This window comes from Lactuca serriola, chromosome 7 (assembly GCF_051521515.1).
Source record: "Lactuca serriola cultivar US96UC23 chromosome 7, Lser_US96UC23_V15, whole genome shotgun sequence".
NCBI lineage: Eukaryota > Viridiplantae > Streptophyta > Magnoliopsida > Asterales > Asteraceae > Lactuca > Lactuca serriola.
This window is the reverse complement of record NC_136414.1, coordinates 138,509,291-138,521,132: the sequence shown is the minus strand read 5'-3', so window position 1 is coordinate 138,521,132 and position 11,842 is coordinate 138,509,291.

Sequence of the window (11,842 nt, the reverse complement as noted above, 5' to 3'; positions counted from 1 at the left end):
CACCATGTAAACCCTAATGACTTTCCATATCCCTCATGCTCCATGAGTTAAAACCTCCATGGAGTATCCATGGGTTACCACATGGTTTAGCCCAACATGAAGAACTATGGATCATAAGCCCACTTTATAAGAATGAAGGATTTACCAAATCAATCCCTTATATTTAATTAGTCTCTTTTGATCACAAAATTAATTCCAAATTAATTCTTGATCAATACTAATTAAATAATATGATTTCATATTAATATATTAGAACTTATAATATATATCAATAAACTATAAATAACTTCTTCTCAAATGTCCATCCTATCAAATTGTCCTGATGATATGCAACCTAAATGGACCATGCTACTCTTGGGTTAAGTACATACCAATTATAGTTATGGACTTAGACACTAATCCAACATAAACAATTTTAACGGACTCATAACTATCGTGGAAATCCCAAAATCAGAAGAAACGTAAATCATAATTTGAAGAGTGATGTACCTGAAAACATAAGCGTAGCATAGAATTGGGAGAAATAGAGAAATATAGAGATAAGAGTAAGGCATTGAGAAATAGAGCTGCACCAGAACGATTTTGTTGCAGGACGGAGGTGGTGAGTCTCAAGCAACTCCGGCTCCAAATAGGCAGTATTGGAGCCGGAAGCTAAACCGGTGATGACGTGGGGCCAAACCATCTACTATTCATCGAGGGTGGATGGGCGGTTGCTTCTGATCGAAGTCGAGAAAGGGATAGGTAGAACGGTGGTGATCAGAGGTCTGGACTGGTGAAAGAAACATCACATAGGTAGGAGGATGACAGAGCGTATGAGCATCTGATGGATGCAGTGAGAAAAAAACAAATACATGAGATAAGGCGGTGGAGAACAATCGGTGGGGTGCTTATCAAAAGGTTCAAGAAGCATCTCAAGCTCTGTCGGTGATGGAAGTAAATAGATTAAAAATGTAAAAGAATTGGTAATAATAAGGGATCAGAGATTCAGAGGGAGGAGAATGCAAATCAGACAAACTATTGTGGCAAAATAGACAAAATAGCTGCGAGTTTATTGTTGCTAACTTAGGAGATTTTTAATATATATTAATTGATTTGAAAAAAAATATGGAATTCATATAAAAATTAAGAAATATAAGGCTGGAAAGTATACATGCACCAGAGGGTACGGTGGTGATGATTTGGGCATTTCACGCCACCGTGGTTACAATATAAATGAGTTTAAACTTGTTTAATAATTTTTTAAACATTTCACATCATCCTCATCGTCTATCTATATAACATACTTCAAAATAGGGTATTGAAAAGACACTTTCGTCGTCCAAACATGTCTTCTGTTTGACCAATTTGTATAAATTTGGTAAATTTATATCTACGGGCATTTCAATTTTTCAACACTGTAGCTTTTAACAACTGATCTAGCGTGTATCATTTCATTATTTTCTAACTATTATGAACCACTGATATAAACAACAATAAAGTACTTTTCTAAATGTTTGAAATCATGTTATCTTAAAAGGAGTAAAAAGGGTAAGTTGGAAAAAATTTCTAGTGAAATCAGTTAAAAAATATAAAATGTTGGCTCCAAACATCCGACAACTAGATATGGAAAATGCTTTTTTAAACACTTTCTTATAAGATAACATGGTCTACATGGTATGGATTTTTGCAGTACGAATTCTGATTTCGTAATACAACATTTGTTTTTCATAATCAACGTGACAAGACTATACATGCTTTTTTTTTTTCATAAAATACAATATCTTTATAGATTTTTGCAAATGATGTAGATTTGTGTAGATACTAAAACGACGTCATTTTGGCCGTTAAAAAAACTTCGCTAACCACCAACATTTTCGCAGATGGTGGCTTGCGAATAAGATGGTTATTTCAAGTATTTTGTGATTTGTGGCTATTTTGTAGAAAATTCTTTAAAAAAATTATTATGAAAAAGTATGATGTTTCTTTTGTATAACACTCGATTTTTTTAATGGGTCAGTGTGGGGCATTAAGGAGTCAAAGGCATGGTTTTTGGGAAAAACCATGGGTCACGACGTGACCATAAGGAGGTCAGGACGTGACGAGCCAGACGAGGATGCGTATCTGAAGCAGTGGTCACGACGTGAGACATAGCTGGCACATCATGAAAAGGGTTGCAACCCAAGCTCATGATCTTTTAGGGTTTCCTTCATATTTAAGCGCCCTAAAGTCATATTTAGGGTTCATTTCTCAACCTCCATTTCTCTTAAACTTTAGAAAACCCTAACCCTAGCTCATCTTGGTGGTTTTGGCTCATTTTATGTGGTTATGTGCATATTTAATCATATATTTCATGCATTATCTTAATATTTTAGCTAAAATTGTGCTTATTGTTGGACAAAAGTTACTTCATATGTTTAAATTCTGTTTTATAGCAGCAAAGACATGCTCGGGATTAAAAGGAAGCAAAATGCAGAGCTGGAAGCGGGAAAAAGTGGACCAGGTCAACCAAATTCAAAGAGCTCTAGGAATCTGAAGCACACGGCATGGAGAGCCTTCGCCATGCCTTGGGTAGAGGAATATTCACGATCATCTGACAGACTTGGGGAATACATTTAGAAAATGTCTGCCACGCCGTGGAGGCTATTGGGCACGACACGGGGATCAGATTTTGGAAACTTTAAATATAACGTCTAATCCTTCAACCCTACCTTATGCTTCAAGTTATTTTCGACTTTTGGAGGCCAAAGACGTACTGGAAACAGAAGGAGAATTGATTTTGATTGAAGTTTAGTTTTTGAAGAGATTTAAGGCAATAATACTTCTAAACCTAAGTTTTACTTTGTTTTTCATTATGTGTTCCAAAGTAAACTTCGATTTTGATTGTTTGTTTCCCGTAATTATGGGCTAAAAATCCTAACTTCTGTTTAGAGTAGAGGATCATTATGACTATGTGTTGATTTATTGGGTCTTGAATTGTTGCTTGTTTCTTATTCATTATGATAGCTTGTTAAAGACCCTTTTATATTAATTATAACCACTCTTTATGTTTATTGTTGAGTTTTACTGAATTTAGACGATCATTCTTATTTGGTAAACTTGTATCTTATGAATTTGTGATCATCAAAGTTATAAGACTAGTTTTTTGATAATAAACCTAGGGTTATATAGAAAAGTGGGTAAATTAATGCGGAAGCTAATATGTGATGATCATTCATGTATTGAATTGATGTTATTATCCATTAATTTCAATCATTAGTTCAAGTCTAGCATAACTCGAACTTAGCACTAATATTCTTATGAGTAAATTACACCAATGGTCCCTATGGTTTGGAGTAATTTACATGTTTGGTCCCTAACTTATTTTTTTAACTCAGAAGGTCCCTATTGTTTGTTTTTGTTGCGCGCTTGGTCCTTGTCTTACCTAAAAAGACTATTTTTCCCTTGATTTTTTAATTTATTTAAATAAACACACCCCCAACCCCACTTCCACCTCACCTTAGCTTACCTTACCTACCTCACCTTATTTAAATAAATTAAAAAATCAATGGAAAATAGTCTTTTTAGGTAAGATAGGGACCAAGCGCGCAACAAAAACAAAATTTAGGGACCATCCGAGTTAAGAAAAAAAGTTAGGGACCAAATGTGCAAATTACCTTAAACCATAGGGACCATTCGTGTAATTTACTCTATTCTTATTTATTTGTCCACCTGGTCAATGAATGAATGAATTAGTTTTACGAAAGGATTAGTCTTTTGATCATAAATTCTAATCAACTTAGGAATCGGTAAGCAACAACAACTTAATCCATTGCACTTTCTATGAAATCAACCATAGGAGTAGTGTGAATCGTATCTAAACGAAAGTCTCTTTAATATCTTGCTTTAAACCTTAATTTGGATTGATTTTTATTAGTTAAATTGTTTTTGGTGATAATTGTTTTTAAATTTGTTGGACTTGTAAAACCATAGAAAAACCCTTATTTAATTGTTTTTAAATTAGTTAACTTTTAGTAGATAAATTAGCTTTTAATCATTCCCATTCTCCTTGTGTTCGACACCCTACTTTCTTACTATATTACTATTTGATTAGGTACACTGCCTAATGCATTTAGCTAGCTTACAAAGCTTACTTTAAAAATTAAAAACTAGTATATAAACTGTGTACCAATTAGCTCCTTGTTGAAGAAGAAAGTCCCTTTTGTGCATTATTTCAGCAATAATGTCTCCTCCTCACCATCTTATGTTGTTTCCGGACCTTTGTAAGCTCTCAATTTCTTTCCTTGCTCATTTAAGCATGCTAGATCTAAGTTTTACACACTTTTCTCCATATATGGGTTGAGTAAGATGCATGGAATCCATAAAGTTGGCAACTTTATGGATCTTTTAGGTCATTTTATAATCATAAGTCTCATATATGAAGTTTGGTGGTGGATTGGACTCCAAGCATGAGTCTTGGTCTCATTTTCCTTTGATTTGACCTAGTTAGTATTCAAGTCATTCATTGGACATGCATGGCTAAAAAGCTAAGATTTTTATGGTCCTTTGGGTTAGGGAAAGCCCTCTGGAAAGTGAGAGTTATAGACTTAATGGATTAAGGACTCAAACCATTCAAATTATGCTTCAGACTATGGTCACATCGTGACTTGGAGAGTGTCGCGACATGAGGATGGGGGATGCCACGATTATCTTGTCATGTTGTGTTCAACACGTGACCAAGGAGGCTTTATATTGTGGTGTGTTCTCACGACGTGACAAAGGGTTGGTCACGATGTGAGGTCCATCTATTAGTATTGTTGACTGTTAACTTTGACTTTGACTCTTGACTTTTTGGCATGTTTGACTTTTGGTCAAACTAAGGGTTTTGGAGTGTAAACTAAGAGGGTACTCTTTATTGTCGTTAGGTGCCTTGTAGGATCATTCATCACTGGGAGAAGGTTGTGGTGTTTAGCTGCTACTTGCGAGGTGAGTTTTCTCACTATATTTGTATGTATGGTAGTATATGCTTGTTGACCAGCTAGGTCTTATTTTGTTGATTGTTGTTATATGTGAACTGGGATGCTGATAATTCCTTTACTGATGTGAGTCTATGTGATTGTTGATAGTCCCCAGGGTTGCTAATAACCTGTGAGGTGTGTTGTTAATCCACACGATGTGTTGGTATCCCACTAGGACTGCTGATAGTCCCCATATTTGCTAATAACCCTTAGCTGATTATTATGTTGTGTTGTATGTGATATTTTTAGGAACTCATTAAGCTTTGATCATACAGTTGTGGATTAAATATTTTGTAGGTTCTCATCAGATTGTGAAGGCAGGACTGTATACACATATCAACAATTTTATGATTCGAGATTCCGTATTGTCTTCATTATAACTCTAATTTCTGAAGAATGGTTTATGAACAAATGGTTTATCCTGAATGTCATTTATTAAAAATAGATGTTATATTATTTTTAAAAATGAAAATTTTAGTCTGGTTTTTTGGGATGTTACATTTTGCCTTTTATATTATATAAATGTGATAACATAAAAAAAGATATTTAATAGAATTAGGTTGCGAGATCTAACTTTTCAATAAGACATGCTTTTTCTAAGTGATTAAATAATATTATTTAAGAAATTCTTTTTATAAAGTTATGCAAGTGGTTTTAGAGTGTGTTTGGTAAAACTAATTGATAACTAATAGATGGTAGTTGATAGTTGGTAGCTAGTAGTTAGTAACTAATAGCTAGTAGTTAAAAGCTGAAAGCTAGTAACTGATAGCTAAAAGCTAAAAGTTGTAGTCGTCGAAAATAACGATTATGGTGACAATTAAACAAGCACTTCTCTAAAATGTATAAAATTATATAAAAGAGCATATTTCTAAAATAAGGATCACATTGACAATTAAAAATAATGAAAATTCTAAAAATTGATTAAGAAAACTCAATAACTTTTATATTTGAATTTTTTTTGTTTAAACTAAAAAAAAAAATTTCGAATAGTTGGATTATTATTAGGAGACTAACAAGTAGCTAGCAAAGTTTTTTTTTACAGAGAAATAGCTAGAAGAGAGTTCTGGAACCAATCACTCTAGAAAGCTCTAACCTTATTGTTCCTATTAAAAACCCACATAAAAGAGAAATCAACTATGCTATGAAATAAAGTTTCTTTTGGGGGAATCTTTTTTGCAAACACCTAGTCGTTCCTAAAGCACCACGGGACCCAAAGAGTAACACAAAAAATTAACATCAAGAGTAATCTTCTTGATTGAGTTGAGTTTGGAGTCATCGAGTCATCTAAAAATGTCAACAATCTTATCTCTCCCCGGAGGCAGCAAGTCTACCCATTTAAAGACCTGGTCCCATAAAGAAGTCGAGAGCATACATGACCAAAGGACATGATCAATATTTTCAAGGGAATTCGAGCAGAATGGACACATTAAAGAGTTAACTTCAACTCCCTTCCGGATTAAGTTCCATCTAGTGAGTAACTGATCCAAAAACACTCGCCAAAAAAGAATGTTAACTTTCTTTGGGATAAATTGATCCCACCTGGTAGTAATAACACCATCAGGGAGAGGAACTGAATCAATAAAGCACCTCACATCCTTGACCAAAAAAGAGTCAGAACCCTCCAAATTCCAAATATATTCATCAGGAACATCCATAAGGTTGGTCTCAGTTCAGACGGTCATCAACTCATCAAGCTGCCTTTTGGTAATTCTAGCATGCAGATCACGGGTCCAAGACCAAATCCAACAATCTCTCCACTTGTCACTAACCTTGAAATCTATATATTCTTCAAGTAGGAAAAGACGAGAAAACATATTATTTAAGGAGGTGTCGCTAATCCAAACATCACTCTAAAAATTTGTAGAACTTTCATTATTCACCTTTCTTCTTAGACAAAAATTAGGAATTATACATTTCTCATGCATTGTGTTAATGGAGCTAATGATCCTCAACCACACTCCATTTCCACGAATCCGAGGAAAAGAGAAAGTATCAATACTTCCATGTACTTCATAAATCACTTTTACCCAAAAAGAGTCTTTATCGTTAACTAATATCCACCTCTATTTTTGCAATAAAGCGTAATTAAGAGCTTCAAGACTACCAATATCAAGGCCAACTTTCTTCTTAAAAGCCAAAATTTGATTCCAATGTACCCAAGGAATCTTTGAGGAATTACTATCACTTCCCCAAAAGAAGTTAGCACGAATTGATTCAAGCTTTTTTTAAAATCTAAACATGCATGAGATATAGGGAAAATACGTATGTATCGAAAGATCCTAAAACAGAGGAAACCAGATTGATCTGCCCCCAATCGAAAGCATACTAGCCTTTAATTTCATCAACTTTTTCTTGAATTTATCAATAATCGGTTGCCACCCATGACAACGAGCCTTGTTAGAACCAACCGGGAGACCCAAATAAGAAAAGGGAAGGTTATTTGGTTTAGACCATGTGATAGTAGCCAACCATTAGACCTAGGAAAAATCAATTCCAACTCCAAAGAGGCTAGATTTGTGTAGATTAATTTTCAACTCGGAAACATCATGAAAAAATTAAGAAGTTTGACAAGTCTAAGAATATTAACATGAGACCACTTGCCAAGAAACAAAACATCATCTGTAAACAACAGATGTGAAATATGCATAGAATGAACTTTAGCTCCTTAAAAGAAGCCTGTTGCAATGGCATCTTCAACTGCAACATGCAAAGGCACCATCACAAGAATGAAGATGAACAGGGAGTGAGGGTCACCTTGGCGTAACCCTCTATGAAGAGAAAACTCAACAGTAGGGTTGCCATTAACTAAGACATAAGCCTTTGCAGAATAAAGACAACCACGAATCCAAGAAATCCATTTTTCTCCAAACCCCATGAAAGACATCACACAATTAAGGAATTCCCAACAAACGGAGTCAAAAGCCTTTTCAAAATCAACTTTGAGCACCATTAGTTTCTTTTTATGATTTTTGCACCAATCAATAATCTCGTTGACCATGAGAGGGTCATCAAGTATTTGATGACCTATAACAAAAGTTAATTACTCGTTACTCCCAATAGAGTCGATGACACTAGATAACCAGTTAGCTAAGATATTAGCAATAATTTTATATTGAGCACCTATAAGGCTTATAGGTCGAAATTCCGAAGCAAGAACAGGACTATCGACTTTAGGAATTAAAGTGATTAAACATGAGTTGCAATGAAAAGGAATTTTACCCGTAACAAAAAATTATGAGACAAAATCCATAACCCCCGTTTTAATTAAATCCCAATATTTTTTGTAGAACGAAAAAGTGAACCTATCAGTGCCCGGAGATTTATCAGAACCGCAAGCCCAAGCCGCCTCTCTCACAAGATATTCTGTAACAGGGGCCTCAAGGATGGATACTTGATCAGAAGAAAGAGCTCTAAACTGATTACTACATCTGACCACTTGAGTATTATTGAACTTTTTGAATTTTTCGAAAAAAGATCTGGGAAAAAAATTAATTGCAGTTGGATCAGTGATCCAAGTACCTTCATTTTTAATACCTTGAATAGAGAGTTGGCGTCATTTCATATTAATAAGGCCATGGAAGAAATGAGTGTTTTCGTCATCTTTAACACTCCACTTAATGTTAGCTTTTTGAACCCCATCAATTGTTTCAGGTTTTTATATAGCATGGTATTCTTTGAGCATGGAAACATGATCAAGAAGCACATCAGGCGGAGCTAGACCAACCTCCATACCCCTCTCAACTTGCTCAATACCATGGATGAGGGAAGTTTTTTGCATCTCCTTTTTGGCATTATGAATTTTAACCCACTCATTGATTTTATTTTTCATCACCTTCATTTTATCTTTAAAAACAATGAATTTATTAGACCCCGAGCAATTTCGAGCCACAAGCCAACCTTCTTTAATGACTTCATCAAAACTAGTGATATTCATCTAAGAGTTATAAAATTTGAAGGGAATCGGCCCAAAGTCTTCGAAAAATTGCTTAAGAACTATAGGTTTGTGGTATGAGACCATTCTACCAAGATCCAAGGCTTTCAAATTAGGAACATGCCCCATCAGATCATCTGTAATTAGAAATCTGTCAAGTTTTCTTAACTTTTCTCCTTTACTGCTAATCCAAGTAAACAAGTGACCTCCTAAGAGAACATCCCACAACTTGCTATCATCGATAAACTTATTGAAGTCATCAGCCGGGCCATGAAAAAAAAAATTGACCCCAACCTTTCTGAAACACAATGCACGACATTAAAATCGCCAAAGACTATATAATAATCTGGGTTAGTGATGGGATTTACAGGTTACAAAAATCATATTTTATAGGAAAAACTTAAACCCTAATTTTTCATGCAACCTAAAGGATCTATATTTTCAATATTGAATGCAATAACCAATTGAACATCAAGAACCCTAAGAGAATCCTAGTATTTTCAAAAAAAATCACAAAAGGGTTTATAAAAACATACCCCTTTATTATACTAGTAGATAATCAAACAAAATCCTTCTTGTAGTCACTTGGAAGCTAGCACCAAATATCTCGTGCCTCTGATGGTTCATACTCAACCCTAGCAACAAGGAGGCTTAAAGAGATAGGAAAGGGGAGATGGAAACTTTGGCTATGCCTTGGAAAAGAGGAGTGGCCGAAAATTAGATCCAAGGGGGTCCTTTTATAGTTGAATTAGGAAACCCTAGATAATATTAATATCTCAAATTTGGTAATCATCTACGCCCTAATTATCTATAAGGGATATTCTAGAAACCCTACACTTTTAATTAATCAAATTAATCTCAAAATTAATTCTAATTAATTTTTTGATTAATTATTAATTATATATACTATTCTAATTAATATATTATTTCCATAACATACTAATAAATTCACTTATTGCTATTTATTAATCATATAATAAATCAATAAATCAGTCTCTCTCTCTCTCTCTCTCTCTCTCTACAAAAGTCATCCTATTCAATTGCTAGGTTTGAGGGCAACCTAAAAGGACTTTGCTAATAATTCAAGTATATACTAATGCAATTATTGGCTTAGACACTTAATCCAACAGTCTCCCACTTGGATAAGTCTATAACTACAATTACTAGTATAACTTCTAAATGAAACATCAAAGAGTGCTTCCATATCAACTGCCGAACTCTGAACTGACCAGACGTTGGCCCCACGATAAGTGATCAAATATTCTTCCGTTCTTCAAGATATCTTACGGACATGAGACATAGAATAGAATCAATCTCATTGCCCAAGTTTTATTTCCTGATTTTTTATTTTTGATGACAACATTAGACTTCAAATTAAACACATCAATTGAGTCCTGGCTAGGCCCAACACTATAAGTCAACGCCAAATCACCGAGGGGCCCAAATATATTGCTTTTCCCATTCGGGAAAAAGGAACAAATAAACTTTGACTCGTATGCTTGTATCCTTTACTCAATAAATTATACATGACATTGCGTTTTATAACATCATGTTACTGATGCATTTTGCAACACCATGAATAACTGACTTGTAAATTACAACTCATATATCTCCATTTTAATAATATAAGATATTAGCATCTCAAAATTACCCGTGATATAATCCATGAAGTAATTCTCTAAGCGTGGGTTTATCCAATACTTAAATCTCCATATCTAAGTACTCGTGAATGCTGTAGTAATATAATTGTTATGTCTAACTCCCTTAGACAGTCTACAATCCAATTCATGACAGTCTTAATTCACTACTTACTTCCAAAAGTATGAGTGGATGTGGAATTTGAATAATTATATTATTCAAGAAGTAAAACATGCAAAATAAAACATAAGAATAATCAGTTGACAAAGGCAGTAAACAAACTCATAAATAATCTCTATTATTTAATCACCAAAAATCAGTTACATCTATTTTGTTACAATTTTCAAATTTGTCATCTAACTACTAAAACTAATATCATCTTTCAAACAAATGCTCTTAGCATGATGATTATGCTTAGTCGTACTCAGAGCCTTCTTCAAAGGATCTGCAGGATTCTCTTCTAATGATACCCTCTTTATAATGAGGTGACCTTATTTTATTTTATACCTGACGTAATGGTACTTTTTGTCGATATATATTGACTTGCCATGGTCTCTCTATTGTTTAGTCAAAGCAACCGCACCTTCAGTATTGCAGATAAGTTACATTATCCCCTGAATGATTGGAACTACTCCAAAATCTTTGATAAAGTTCTTCAGCCAAGCTGCTTCCTTTGATGCTTCACTTGTAGCTATGTATTATGATTCACACGTAGAATCACCCACCGTATCTTGCTTGGAACTTTTCCAAGTAACTGCTCAACCATTTAATATGAACACCCAGCAAAATTGAAACGAAAGTTGTCTCTATCTGTTTGAAAGTTGGCGTCACTATACCCAGTCACTCTCAATGTATCACTGCCACCAAGAACTAGAAACATGTCCTTTATCCTTCACAAATACTTAAGAATGTTCTTAACTGCTGTCTAATGAGCTCTGTCAGGATTTCCCTGATAGCGAGTGACCATACTTAAAGAAAGGACACATCAGGGTGAGTACATGTCATAGTGTACATGATCAATCCTACAACCAAAGCATAAGGGACTCGACTCATATCAGCTATCTCTTCATCTATACTTGGGCATTGAGTCTTTCTCAACTTGACATTGCTTTGAATTGGAAACTCTCCTCTCTTGGAATTTTCCATACTAAACCATTTTAGTACCTTGTCTAAGCATGTACTTTGACTAAGTCCATTTATTCTATTCTTTCTATCTCTTAAAATTCTTATCCTAAGAATATAGGTTGCTTATCCTAGATCCTTCATAGAGAAACACTTTCCAAGCCAAGATTTTACTTTT